Source organism: Protopterus annectens, chromosome 5.part0 (genome assembly GCF_019279795.1).
Source record: "Protopterus annectens isolate FY-2018-M chromosome 5.part0, PAN1.0, whole genome shotgun sequence".
In the NCBI taxonomy this organism is placed as follows: domain Eukaryota; kingdom Metazoa; phylum Chordata; order Ceratodontiformes; family Protopteridae; genus Protopterus; species Protopterus annectens.
The window spans coordinates 1,303,693,679-1,303,707,929 of record NC_056735.1 but is presented as its reverse complement, the minus strand read 5'-3'; positions in this window follow the sequence as shown (position 1 = coordinate 1,303,707,929).

Here is a 14,251-nt window from a genome sequence, read left to right as displayed (position 1 = left end):
TGTATTTCGCCATTGACATATGTTCACGTTGTGATACCTGGGTCTAGCCCTCTTCCATAGCTCCGATGTTATGTTTGGGAAAATGTAAACCGTGTTTTTTGATTTACATTTCCAAGGGCTTACGCTACGCCTGCACCACTTCATGAATCACTATATGCCTTCATTTGCATGGTGCAACACTGCACATGGGGTGATTTGCATACCTACGCCGGGGGCTGCGCAGATCTGGCGTACGCCGGTAGTGCACGTGGAATTGGATTGTACCTGAATTGCTCGGTGGCCATATTTGGCATTATAACGCCTACGCTATGCGTACGCTTGGCGCAAGCTTCATGAATCCCGGGGTATCTCTTTCCTTATTATGGATACGATAAATAATTTTTAGTGTGCAGCTTTAGTGAAAGGGATACTTAAAACAACACAAGCTATATAAAATGTTAACAGAGGACAGCAACATGCTAGTAAAAGCTTGTGAAAACTGCATTAAATGTAAATGCCTACTGAAATGATATGAAGTAATTAAAAACCAGAGTATATGCTCAGAAGATATTACTCAGAGCTTGACTTTGTAGGTTTGAGTTATGATGGCATCAAAAATGAGGAAAGGATCATTCAACAAGATGGGGTACTCCTGTACCCACTACTAGTTTGGGAACAGAAAATACCCATTAGTGAATCATATTAAAGACTTACCAGCCATGGAACTTGTTACTGGACAAAACCTTGCAAATAAAATCAGAAACCAATAAACAAACTTTAGGGTAATAAACAGTGTGGACATATCAGATGAAAAGCACAACTTGGAAGTTCACACTCACTAAAAGGGGTATAAACCAGTTATAAATAGAAGCAACAAGTGAAAAAAAAGGACTTGTGGGGGTTATGCTAGTTGAAACAGAAGAGCTTGACATACATAAAGACCAAATGGAAAATGGAAAGTAGTAAACATGTTAACAGTATAACAGCTTATATAAATCTGACAAATAACATTAACAGCTGAAAGGAACAAACAATAGAGGGTACAGGTGCAGTTAGGAAAGAAATGCTGATTATATGGGGCTCAATAATAAAAGGAATGAGAAACATAGTACCCACAGTTAGTAAAGCCCTTATTACAGTTGTGAAGAGGAAGAGGAATGTCTTAAATAAAGGTAATATATATCATATTACATACTGATATGTCTCCTATACTCGTTACTATAGTATCAGCAACTCTTGTGCAATATTTCTTTGTTCCTTGTCTTATGAACAGACATTGTACAATGTTCTATTATGTCTATGTATTATATTATAACAAAATATATTTTATATATATCTATATATATATATCTATATATATATATATATATATATATATATAGAGAGAGAGAGAGAGAGAGAGAGACTGTATACTGATTGTACATTTTTGTGGATTTTCTCCCTGGGCCCCCAATTAAAAGGCATGCCGACCCTAGTCATACTTTCTTGTTTAACAAATGCCAATAAATAAATGAAGGAATCGAAAAACTGCTGAACAATCCAAGCTCAAGGTACAGAGAGGTACTGGTAGTGTCTGGGGATAATAACATTAGGCTTAAATCAACAAGGAAATTATAGAAGAAGTAAAAGATACAATCATGATCTGTCTCCAAATTTAATAAAGAACATAATTTAATGGGAAGGGAAATGAGAAGATCAGCAGCTACAAATGAGAATTCGCTGCGAACTATGAAAAATAATGCGTTGGAGTGTCCAGTGCCAATGTCTTACTTTGTAATGCAGCGACTTTGAACAAAAAGCTGACAGAACTGAAGATTTGCCTAGGAGCACAATGTACTTGCAGGCATATTCAATGAAACGTGGTTCAGTGATAGTTATCATTCTTACAATACCAAAGGCTTTGAGGAATTTCAGATCTGTAGGAAAGACCCAATAGATGGAGGAATTTAAATATACATTAAGCAAAGGTTTTTACTAGCACTGATTAAGAGAGACCCAAATCGGAGTTTTTTGGCAGTTAAAATTCTTACCATCCTTTAATCAATTATAGTGGTTCTCAGTCTCACCAGAAATGAACTGGAAGTAGAAGGTCCTATTGGGTATAATTGGAAATAGCAAAATTATTATAGCAGGTGACTTAAATATGAACAATAATTGGTGAAATACATTTAGTTCTATCAGTTTTACGAATGACAGCATGCTTTCAGTGCTACTAGAGAACAGCTTTGAGTAACATATCATTATTAACACTAGATAAGGCAACAGTTGGATGTAGTGCTTACTAGACAAAGTTTAGATCGTCATGGTCACACAGTGTGAGTCACTTGGGAAATCTGGTCATGAAAACATTAAATACTTAATACGTCTATCATACTGTTCAAAAATCAAATACATTTTATGAAAGTATAAACTCTGAGCTGGAACAATGAGACAGAAAAAGGTATACATACACACGAACGCACACACACAGATATATAAATATATATATATATATATATATATATATATATATATATATATATATATATATATATATATATATATATATATAGGTGTCCCTATATATATATATATATATATATATATATATATATATATCTATATATATATATATATATATATATATATAGGTGTCCCTGCAGTTGCATGAGGTGAACTTGCTAAAGTGTCAGTAGCACAAAGAAAAAAAGATAAAAGCCATAATGCTAAATGCTATTTCGATAGGAAATCATTGTTGGTATGGTTTCTAAGTGTGTGCCAGCAATGATTCACTTGTTTTGGGAGACTCCTTCCTTCTTCGAGATGGTGCGACCATGGAGTTGTTGTATATAAGTTTGGGGTATGGAGAGCTTGCTTCCCACATGGGGTGCATAGGCTATTGCACCTGCAAAAAACAATTAAAAACAATTAGAAACTTAAAAACAATTAAAATTCTGTTTTTTCACCCTTCAGTGTTCTGCCATTTTTTCAACCTTTTGGCTTGTCGGCTTTCAGGAAGTCAGTGTTAGAACCAGTGTTAGTAGAACCAAATGAACAGCTTGTCAGCGTACTATTTTATCACCATGAGCTATGTCAGAGGTGCAAAGAGTTTCTAGAGCCGTTTGCTGTGCTTTAATTACTCTACATAGAGCCATTTACCACAACCAGTTAGGTAAACCCTTGACAGTTTCTTCAAAAAAAAATGAATGCTGTCTTTCACTGCTCATTTACTGACAAGAAAGTGATGCTAAATATGTTTGGTAGTCTTTGGTGTGTGGGATCCCATAGTTGAGTCTGGTGTGAGGTTTGTCAAATTTTGTATTCCAAGTAAAAAAATTAAAAAAGTCTTCTCCCTTTAGTGGTGAACTGGGCCAGTAGGAATACCTGTTAGACTCTGTAGAGATGGTCATGAAAGCATTAAATGCACAATAGCACTACAGCTCATCTACCTGAAGCTAACTATCGAAATCGCTTAAATTGGGTCATTGAAGAACTCTTTTTTACATAAATTGTGAGTTTGTTCCAGAGGAGTCGCAATCTCTGGAAGACATATCTGTCTCTCCAGCATGTCCTGTTAATGTCACAGGCTAAGTTACGATCCCTAGAGTGGGTGACTCTTGTCCCATTTGACTTGCAGATGTGCAGCATTTCCATTAGGGTAGGGTCCAAGACTGCTCTGCAGGCCAGGGACAAGTCTCCTCTCAGCAGCCTATAAGATACATAGTACAGTGACAGGGCCTTCAGTTTGTTCATGTAGGTCATGTGATGAAGGCCCTGAATTTTCTTGGTGAGAAGCCTCTGGGGTTTCTCCAGTTGCTGCAGGTGTCTGGTGAGGTATACAGAAGGGAGCATTGTACTCTTAATAGTGGTCTGATGAGGGATGATAAAAAGGGGAATTATAACATTCTTAGCTTTGGATGCAATGCCCCTACTTATGAGATGTACAATATAGAAGGCCTTCCTTACCATTGTGGATACATGGTGATCTAAGTTAAGGTTGAGATGGTCATGAAACTAGACATGTCTTTTATTGAGGGAGGACAGTCAGTAGATAAAAATCTAGAGGGATTTTTAGATTCACATCCAGAAGAAGGTAGATCTAGGATGTTTGACTTAGTTCTAGAAAAAGGCTTTGGTTCCAAGTGCTCCATTATAAACAGCTCTACTCCTAGGGCAACCCAGTCTAACTTGAATCCATCTTCCACCCCTGCAGTCATTCAGAATCAGGTCACAGAGTTTACTACCACTAAAGGAACTTGCCTCTAGAATCTGGTTACAGTTTAACTCAGTTACTATATCCCCTGGCCATTTCCAATTCTGCAAACTTCATACTTCCAGATTCCCATATTATAGCCCATGTACCTTCTAACATTAAAGAGAAATTAGTTAAAATGGATTATTTAGATGTTTTCACTTAGAGAGACTGATGGCATATAGAGGTGAATGAAGGATGAGAATGTGGGTTCCAAGGATCTAGCAGCAGCCTTGGCCACTTTAGGTAATAAAGCTTCAATTAAGACCATCACAAAAAACTGGCACAACAGGGTATTAGGGTTCACTGTGCACATGGCCATCTTGATTGAGAAGGACCCTAAACAGGCCCTTCCTTTATTAGCTTACCTTCTTACGATCAGGTGAGAACATCCTATTTGGGGAGGGTAGGAATGGTCCTGGTTTAATTAATGTTTTAGGAAGCTGAAGGCAGTGGACATATCATTATAAATAAGATCAGTACCCCTCTGACACTTGGCTCAGTGTCATGCTAGACAAGCTGAGGCACCCTGGTCCTACCAATGCATCAGATATTCAACTGAAGACAAAATGTTGTTGGGCATTTGATAATGGCAAATGTTCTTGGCCAATTTGCTGGGTTGTTCACCTTTGTTCGCATTGTTGAAGGAACCATTCAGCAATCAGATGCTGGTGGAAGAATGGGCAACTAGCAGCAAAAATACAATTCAGCTCAGGTTTTGAAACCACCTATTGCTAGACAAGCCGCAACATCTGGAAATAGATTTCTTTTTGAGGACAAAGAGTGAACTCCTTTCGAGGGAAGATGTGCTCTCAAGGCATTGCATTCCCAAATCAAGGTCGATAAGTCAGTAAGGTGGCTAGTTAATTATCTCAACACACAAGCATTCAGTTTCCTCATTCAAGGGTTTTTGTCAAGTTTCATCATTGGTTCCTCAGTAACAAGAGATGCCTCACCAGTAAGAAATTTAACCTCAATTAAAGGGAAGGAGAAGGGAGTTTTAAACTAATTGAGATTGAAGTCTGGAAGGGTCATACTGTGGATCCTTTCAATCAACCACCCTTGGGAAATATTTAAAATGTCTCTCTTCAGGTTGGTTACAAAAAAGAAAGAAAGGAAGTTTCAACTTATTCACAATCTGTCTTACCCTGCTGGAGCTTTTGTTAATGGCTTCAATGACAAGGAACAAATTAAAATATGCTATGCATCCTTGGACCAAGCAGGTCGGGTTACCAAGAAATTTTCAGATCCCTGGCTTTATAAATTGGACAGTCAGTCTGTTTTTGACTCATTCTGATCAGAGAACAGGATTGGCCACTTTTAGCTTTTTCATTTGATAACATGGTCTGTTTTGACAAAGCCATGCTCACGGGCTGCTCTACAGTTTGCTCTGTTTTTGAAACATTTAGTACCTTGCATTGGTCTGGCAGTGCTAAGTACCAGCTCAGGGTACCATTCACTATTTGGAAGAATATCTAATAATAATAATACATGAAGGAAAGGAGGAAGTCAAAGAAGAAGTGAGAATTTGAGTTGAGTTCTTCTTGCATTAGAAAATTTGCATGGTCCCTGCCAAGCAATTACTTTCTGGATTTAGTAATTGATGTCCTTGCTTCTGCATTTAAATTAACAGTTGATAGTTATAACTTCTTGGTTCCACAATTGACAGGTTCCTTTTAGTGAAAAGGTTAGAATCAGTGATGTTATGCAATTACACAGGCTTGCTAACTTTGCTTATTGGGTGCTTTCCCCAAGGCCACTATTCAATTTACAAAAAGGCATGTGCAAACATCATTGGATACGCGTTGGACTTAAGATCAATGAGGAATTCCATTTATAGAAACATTTCTAAATGAATATAATGGGATCACATTTTGGCAGAACCCTTGGGCATCTTCAGAGGTTCTTCAGCTCTTTATTGGTGCAGTTTCAGGAATAGACATGGGGGTGGTGTACTTCCAAGCCAAGTGGTTCACAGAATGGTCTGATTCCCTGTCCAATGAAAAGAAGTGCAACACAAACTTCTTCAAAATTTTCCCAATCTGGGTAGCTGCTCTTAACTGGAAGGAGCATTTTGCCAACTGCAGAGTCATTTTCTATACTGTTAACCAAGCATTAGTGAAATGGTCAAAAGTGCATTCATTTTTAGGATTACTGGTATCATTAATCTTACAGATCAATTTAGATTTTATGGATCTTCACATTCCAAGGAAACTCAATGGCAAAGCTGATGGCTTATCACATTTTCAGATCTCTAGGTTTTGCCAGTTGGCACAAGAAGCACAAAAGTCTTGGGCACCTTTACCTCCAGGTATTTGGATGACTGGCAAAAAATAGCCATCATTTTATTATCCAAGTCATGGGCTTTGAATGCTAAGAAGGCTTAGTCTTCATCACTACATGCGTTTTAAGGTATTCTACCTCGGGTTACCTTTTCAGGCTAGACATTGGTAAATATCAGTCTTGCTCCAGTTTTTAACACAGAGGTGCTTACTGAATGAGGTGCCCAATGCTGTCTGCATTTATTTAGCATCACTGGGTTGTGTAGCGCATTCCTTGACATCACTAATCATTGGTTAGTCACCAGACTAATCAGAGGTTGGAAAACATGAAAGAAATGACTCAAGCTCCTAGGAAAACCATAGGTAGGCATCTCTTTAGTTGCATTGCCATGAGGGTATTATCCACAGTTGTGATGAAACATATGTAGATTGGAGAGGTCTGATAAAATCCTGGCTTCCTACTCTGGATGCACTTTTTTTATAATCCCCTGTTAGTGCCACTTTTTACCTATGTATTTTAGCACATTTTTTTCAAAGTAGGTACATTCCTATGATTTGGGGAGGAAAGCTGCTATACTGCCAATATTTAAAAGGAGTATGGATATTTATTCATCAGAACAATATGGCTCATTGTATCCCAGGAAAATATTTGAAAGAGTTATATTGAGCCGATTCTTTTCAGTGTGGTCGGAGCTTAAGGCATTTATCAACATGAATTTAGCCACAGTAAAGCCTTTATTACCCACTTCATATCATACTTCAGACCTGTACTAGACTCCTAGATGATGGAATATCATCTGATATTAATCTGTACTATCAAATGAATTTCATATAATATACCACTCCAGGAAATTATACAGGTTATGAAGGACTGGAAAATCAAACATTATGTAACACACTGGATCACCCAGTGAGTAACTGGAAGAGAATCATGTGTAAGAATTTTGGACACAGAATAGCATGCTCCCTTACAGATATCATTCTGTTTGTAAATACAGAAATGAAGTCACTTTATTTTTGCACATTGTCATGTTGAAGACTTGTCATTTTAAATATTATAAAGATTGTACTATGAGGAATTTGGCATGTACTCCATGAACTACATTTTATGTCAGCAAGACTAATCAGTAGTTGAAAGAAAGCATTCATGAGTATGTTACAAAATAATGCATTTGCCAGCCATGTTTTAGTTGCCAGTTTAGAACATAAATTAATTAAATTTCTTGCTTGCCAAAATAATTTATAAAGATGAAAGTGGAAATAACATAATTAACACTGAATCACTGGAATAGAAGTGGATTACTGAACTTAATGCTATTTCTAACTGGGTCTGAATGACAGTTATTCCTTGAAACCTATGATAACATTGAGGACTTTAAATACTAAATAGTATTACATTTTAGATCTATTTTCAATGTATTTTATGTATTTATGAAGTTTTTATTGACTGTTGAAATACATCATGTGATTGAGGTATATTTAAATTCTTGTATTGGTGGGGGTTCCTTTGAGAATGTAGGTATAATGACAAGGATATACATCATGGATGTGGAGATATAGCCCCCAGACCAGGGTACAGGAAACTTGCCCCCTTGCAAAAATGCATTTTAGGTAAAAGATTTGCATTTCATTGATTAAATGACTGCATTTACTTTTTCACAGTTTTGGGACTCAAATTGGAGAGTCTAGATATTCTGATAGGGCACAGGAGTACTGTTTTTCCTGAGCAAAGCAAATCTCAGCCAACTGTCACCTTTCAGTTCAAGACAGGGTTTCCACTTAAGCTAAGAAGACTTAAAATGAATAAGAAATTCTGTCTGAACCCAATTGTTTACAAAAGAAGTCAGATGCAAGCTCAGTTTTCTTAGGGGATAAATCCCTCACTTTTGCCCTAGTTGGCCTGGGTTCATCGGACAGCCTGGGCAATGGATGATTTGGCATGGGGCAATGAGAGTTTTGCAGTGAACACCAGCTCTCTAATTCAGGAGAAGGGTCCACAGTTGGTACATTGGGAGCACCGTGACTCCCAATCTTGCCATTGTGGTGTATAGCGCTATAGAACTATGAATCGCATAATGTATGTGGGAAAGCATGCATACAACAGAAGACATAGACATAGGCAGAGAAGCAAAAAAGCCCAACCTCCCACCCCCAATAAAACAGATGACAGTAACACTGCCAGCATTTGCCTCTCACCTCTGAGGAAAAAATTGGCTGTTGAGGTCTCATCCAAAAAGGGAATGGGGTCATTAGGATCACTAAAAGGGAGTCTTGAATATCATGTGGTAGGTTCTCAAAAACTTATTAAGAGAAAAAGAAAAACTCAGACAATATAACAAATTATTGGAAAACTGAACAACAGATATAGATAAATACCTTTAAATTCCAAACTTACCACCACATCAAAATAAAAAAAAAACATGCAGTAGAACTACAAAATTTGTCAAGTTGTACTTTTCCATGGAACTCTACAGTCTTGTTAAAAAACATACTTGCTACATGTTTCTGCACAAACCAACTTGATACAATCACTACTAATGAAATCAGAGACATCATTTCATACCCACAATCACTGACTTCATCATCCAAAATGTTGTATTCCCACTCCTAAAACCACTCTTCACAAAATTAACAAAACACATCAGCTTCTATGGATGGGGGTTGGCCAGAAAAGGGAAACAATCCTCCAGGGCTCCAGTATGAATGACTCTTACACTGATGATGGTGAATGAATGGACAGTAGTGGAGGCTAGTATGTGGAGAAAGAAACAATCAAATTAAAAATCTATTCAACCTGAAAGTTGTTAACCAGAAAACACTCATTCCCTTCTAGAAAAAAAATTTTCTCTGTAATCCTACTGATCGGGTCTATATCACCACATCGAATGATGATAAGTTCAAATGCCCTTTGTTCAAACCTAAAAGTCTGAAAACCCTAAACAGCAAACTCACGGAACAGCAATTTTTTTCCTAGGGAAAAAAATCGCTGCTCCGTGAAAAAAAAAATCAGGACTTTAAAACAAACTGAAGTGGGGAGCTTCTCCCCCCCACAGCCCCTAACTTAAATATACCAACTCCGAGATCACACTACAGTGGAGAAAATAGCAAAGCCCCAAAGAAAGCCAACCAATTTTTTCCCTGGAAAAAAAAATCGATGTTCCATAACTTTGCGGTTTAGGGCTTTTGAACTTTTTGGTTCGAACAAAGGGGGTTTGAACTTATCACCATTCGATGTGATGATATAGACCCTACTGATCATCGCCTCCATTCTTCATTTCAATGGACAGGTAGCCCTATACTGACAAAGCCATTAGCATGCATCTTTAATGTCAACCTAACTAATGGAGTGGTGAAATGATTTTCTAAAGTTCATACCCTATGTGTCACACAAAACTGTACAGCTAAGAAAGCTATTTGAGCAAGATACAGTCCAACCCTGAACAGAGAAACAAACTAAGAATTTTTATTTATTAAGGAGACTTGTAACTACTGCATCTTTACTTCAAAATATTGTTGCAGTATTACCTATCACAGTTCAGTTAGTTACAAGCTAGAAAGGTACTGTAAAATGATATATGACAGAAGCTACTGTTTAGACATCAGGGGCATTGATAGATGAATAAACTACATATGTACAGAGTGGGAAAGGAATGCTAGGTATAGATACTGGACGCAAACAATATATGATTGGTTGTGTGGGAGACGTGTTACAAGCATATAGATTCATAGGTAAGTACTAGGCTATCTGCCCAAGGGTATTTATAAGCCTAGCTAGAATGTGTTGGCTTTCACTACTCCCTTAGAGTAGTTCCCTGTGCATCTGTCCAGTAGAGCCATTAGTTCCCTGCGCCACTGTCCAGCAGAGCCACTGCAGTGATCCCCGGGGTAAATTTTCTGTCATCCATCCACCCGTCAAGGTTCCTCTTGAAGAGTGTTAGTGAGGGGCTCTGCCTGATGTATATTGGAATCCTGTTTCAAAGCATGGGGAGTCTCTGGGATAGGAATCTATCCCTCCAGCATGTCCTATTTATTGTTGTGGTGAGGTTTATATCTCTAGAGCGTGTGGCTCTCTGGGATTTGTTTTTTTTTTAGGTGGAGCATGTCCATCAATTCTGGGTTGGATATGGCCTTGTATGTCAGGCAGAGATCACCTCTGAGTAAGTGGTATGCAACCAAGTACAGCTGGAGTTTCTTGAGTCGGGCTGCATAGGGCATCTGTTTCAGGCCAATAATCCTCTTGGTACATTTGTGGTCTTTCCAGCTATTGCAGGTGTCTTGTAAGGTATATCCCAAATGGGGCATTGTATTCTATGATGGGTCTAATGAGTGATGAGTAGAGGCACAATAACCTCTTTTGTTCTAGATGCGAACCCTTTTGTGATTAAGTGGGCCACATAGAAGGATTTTCTAACCACCTTGGCAATATGATTATCAAAGGAGAGATTACTATCTACTTGGGTCCCCAGATCCCTTATTACATTTTCTGTATTTAGGGGACTACCACCTATGTGGTAGTTTGTGGGTACTTTGTTTTTTCCAAAGGGGATGACTATGCACTTTTTGGCATTTAGCTTGAGGCCATGATTTTGACATCAGGTATCCATCTCAGTGAGACCCATCTGGAGGGTGTCTGTATCACCTGGAAAATTAGTTATGGCCCCTAGTTTGCAGTCGTCTGCGAACTTGGTCAGCCATAGTCCTCCTAAGCTTGCCTGTACCTCTGAGGAGTATATACCGAACAGGAGGGGTCCTAGGACTGAGCCCCAGGGGACGCCACTTGTAATCGGTTTAGAGTTGGACATAGAGCCTGCAACTCTCACCATGTGGGTTCTATCCATGAGCCAGTTGGCAACCCATCTCGTGACATAGGGGGTTATGCTCAAGCTGGTGAGCTTGTCTATAATACTAGAATGGGGAATGGTGCTGAAAGCCTTTGCGAGGTCCGGGTAGGCTGTGTGGACTTCCTTTCCCTCGTCTAATGCCTTGGTAACCATCTCAAAGAAGTCCACCAGGTTTAGGAGGCATGATCTGCCTGTACCTCTCTCACAGGTGAACAGAGAAACTTCCTTCTATCCGAGTAAGGTATGGGCAACACAGAAACTTGTAACACAGCCCTGGATTCAGCAATAACCAGAAAACTGAACTATACTAGTTCAGAATGGCGTGAAAAAGTATATATATATATTTTTTTTTCAGAAAATAGAGAAGATACAATCAAAATTAGCCGAAAATGGCCAATAAACTACTAACTTCTGGGCTGAAACCACTCCTCCAGGGACAGATAGGTTGCTCAAAGCTCCACTCTCTCACAGGTGAACAGAGAAACTTCCTTCTGTCCAAGTAAGGTATGGGCAACACAGAAACTTTTAACTCAGCCCTGGATTCAGCAATAACCTGAAAACTGGACTATACTAGTTCAGAAAGGCAGGAAACAAGTATATATATATATATATATATATATATATATATATATATATATATATATTTTTTTTTTTTTTTTCAGAAAATAGAGTAGAAACAATCAAAACAACACTTAAATGCACAGAAAAGGCTATCTCACTTTAGTGTGTAGCCTACAACAGTTAAACAGATTATATAAACACAAAAACTGGGTAGAGTCCAAGGTTTGGAGATTCCCAATGTCTCTGTTAATGAGTTCCATGATGATGCATTCTATAGCCTTGCAGACCAGGCTAGTCAGGCTTATAGGGCGATAGTTCTTGGGGTCTGTTGTGGCTCCACCTTTGTGGAGCGGGATAACTGTTGCTGTGCACCACTCTGTGGGTACATAGCCTGTAGAGAGACCGAGTTTGAACAGTGTGTTTAGATGAGGGGTTAGTTCATTTTGGAGCTCTTGTAAGACACAGCCTGGGACACTGTCCAGTCCCATTGAAGCTGTATTTTTGGCTTTGGATAGGGCTGTTTTAACCTGTGTGTCAGTGATTGATGGGGCCCTACATTCTTCTGGTATGGTTATGGGCCCTTTAGGGGATGAGAGAGGGGGTGAAGTTTGCACTAAACCTGTCTGCCAGAATGTTGGCAATATCAGTCAGTTTAGTGTATTTTATGCCATTTTGCACTAATTCAGAGCAGATCTGAGAGTTTCCACTTAGGTTCTTGACATAGCTAAAGAACGCTTTGTGGTTATCTTTGGAGTCTTAGGCAATTTTTCTTTCGAAACTAGCTTTGGATGGTTTAATGAGGGATCATAGTTTCTTGCTGATACCAATCAGGGATGTCTTTCCTTCTTAGGATTTTACTCTTTTCTGTACTAGTTTCCTCCTTCTGTTGTATAGCTTGTTTATGGCAGGGGTTCACCAGACTGGTTTCCTTTTCTTGGAGGAGTGAGTCTTGGTTTTACTTGGGATAGCACGATCCATGCATTTCTGCAGATGTTCATAGAGTGCCTTTATAAAGGTTTCAGCAGCTTGGACAGCATTGTCCTTTAGCATGATGGCTGTGAACCTTTCCACCTCAGTCTTAAGTAATGTGAAGTTTGCTTTTGAAAAAGTTTTTCACAGTGCTTTCCTTGACTGGGGGTGGGGGCTGAATGTGGATATCTAGAGTGATTAGTCTATGGTCTGATCTAATCAGCGAGGGGTCGACCTCCGGTGTGGAACACCGGTCTCCCATGTTGGTGATGACCAGGTCCAAAATGTTGTTCCCTTTGGTGGGGGTGTTGACCAGTTGATCCAGGGCATTTGAGTTTATAAATTCTAGGAAGTGTTGGGCAAGGGAGTTAGTGCTTGAGTAGTTCTCCCAGTTTATGTTTGGGTAATTGAAATCACCCAGTATTAGGGTGTTTGGTAGGACCTTCATATTTCTCAATGTCTCCAGAAATGCAGAATGGGGGTCCTGGGCCATGTTGGGTGATCTGCAGAAAGCTACAATTTGGATTGCAGTTTTGCCCATTGATAGTTGCACATGGATGATCTCTGATGCATTGTGCTGCACCACTAACCTGGAGGTGTGGGTATCCTTGATGAATATGGATACACCCCCACCTTTTGTGTTTCGGTCCTGGTGCTGTGGCCAAAAGGTATGGTATGAGTTATAGCCTAGTTGTGCTGGATTACTCTCAGAAGCCTTAAACCAGGTTTCTGTTACTGCACAGATGTCGATGTTCTCCATACTGAGGAGTGCCTCGAGTGCGTGCATTTTGAGGTTTAGACTTCTGGAGTTGAGTAGCATTACCCTCAGTTTTTGGTTACTTGTGCTATTTATGGTGGTGGGTTTGTCTTTTGAGCCTTGCCTAAAAAAGGCACTATGGGGGTGGCAAGAGCCTTGGCCAGTATTCAAAAGCCTAAGGGTGACAGGTGCAAGCCATCTCTTGTGAAGCAACGTGGCTTGTCGAGCATGTCATCCCAGGTGGACAGATACTGGATCCCCTTTGAATGACACCAGAAACCCAGCCAATTGTTGAAATTGATCATTTTTTCTTTATACTGTGGCATCATTCTTGGTGAGGGAGGATGCTACTCAGGGTCAGGGTCATACCGGCCTGGGCTACATGATCAGAGAGCTCTTCCATGTCTCTTTTCATGTAGTCCAGGGAGGTACATCTCAGGTCATTCACACCAACATGGATAATGACAGAGTTGTATTTGTACTTGGTCTGGAGTGACCTGAGTGCTTGTGTTATGTGGCGGATCCTGGCACCCGACAGGCAGATAACTGTAACCTTCTCCTTGTCCAGCCTAGTTAGTGGGACATCAATGTGCCTGACTATAGAGTCACCTATTACTAGTGTGTTGGTTAT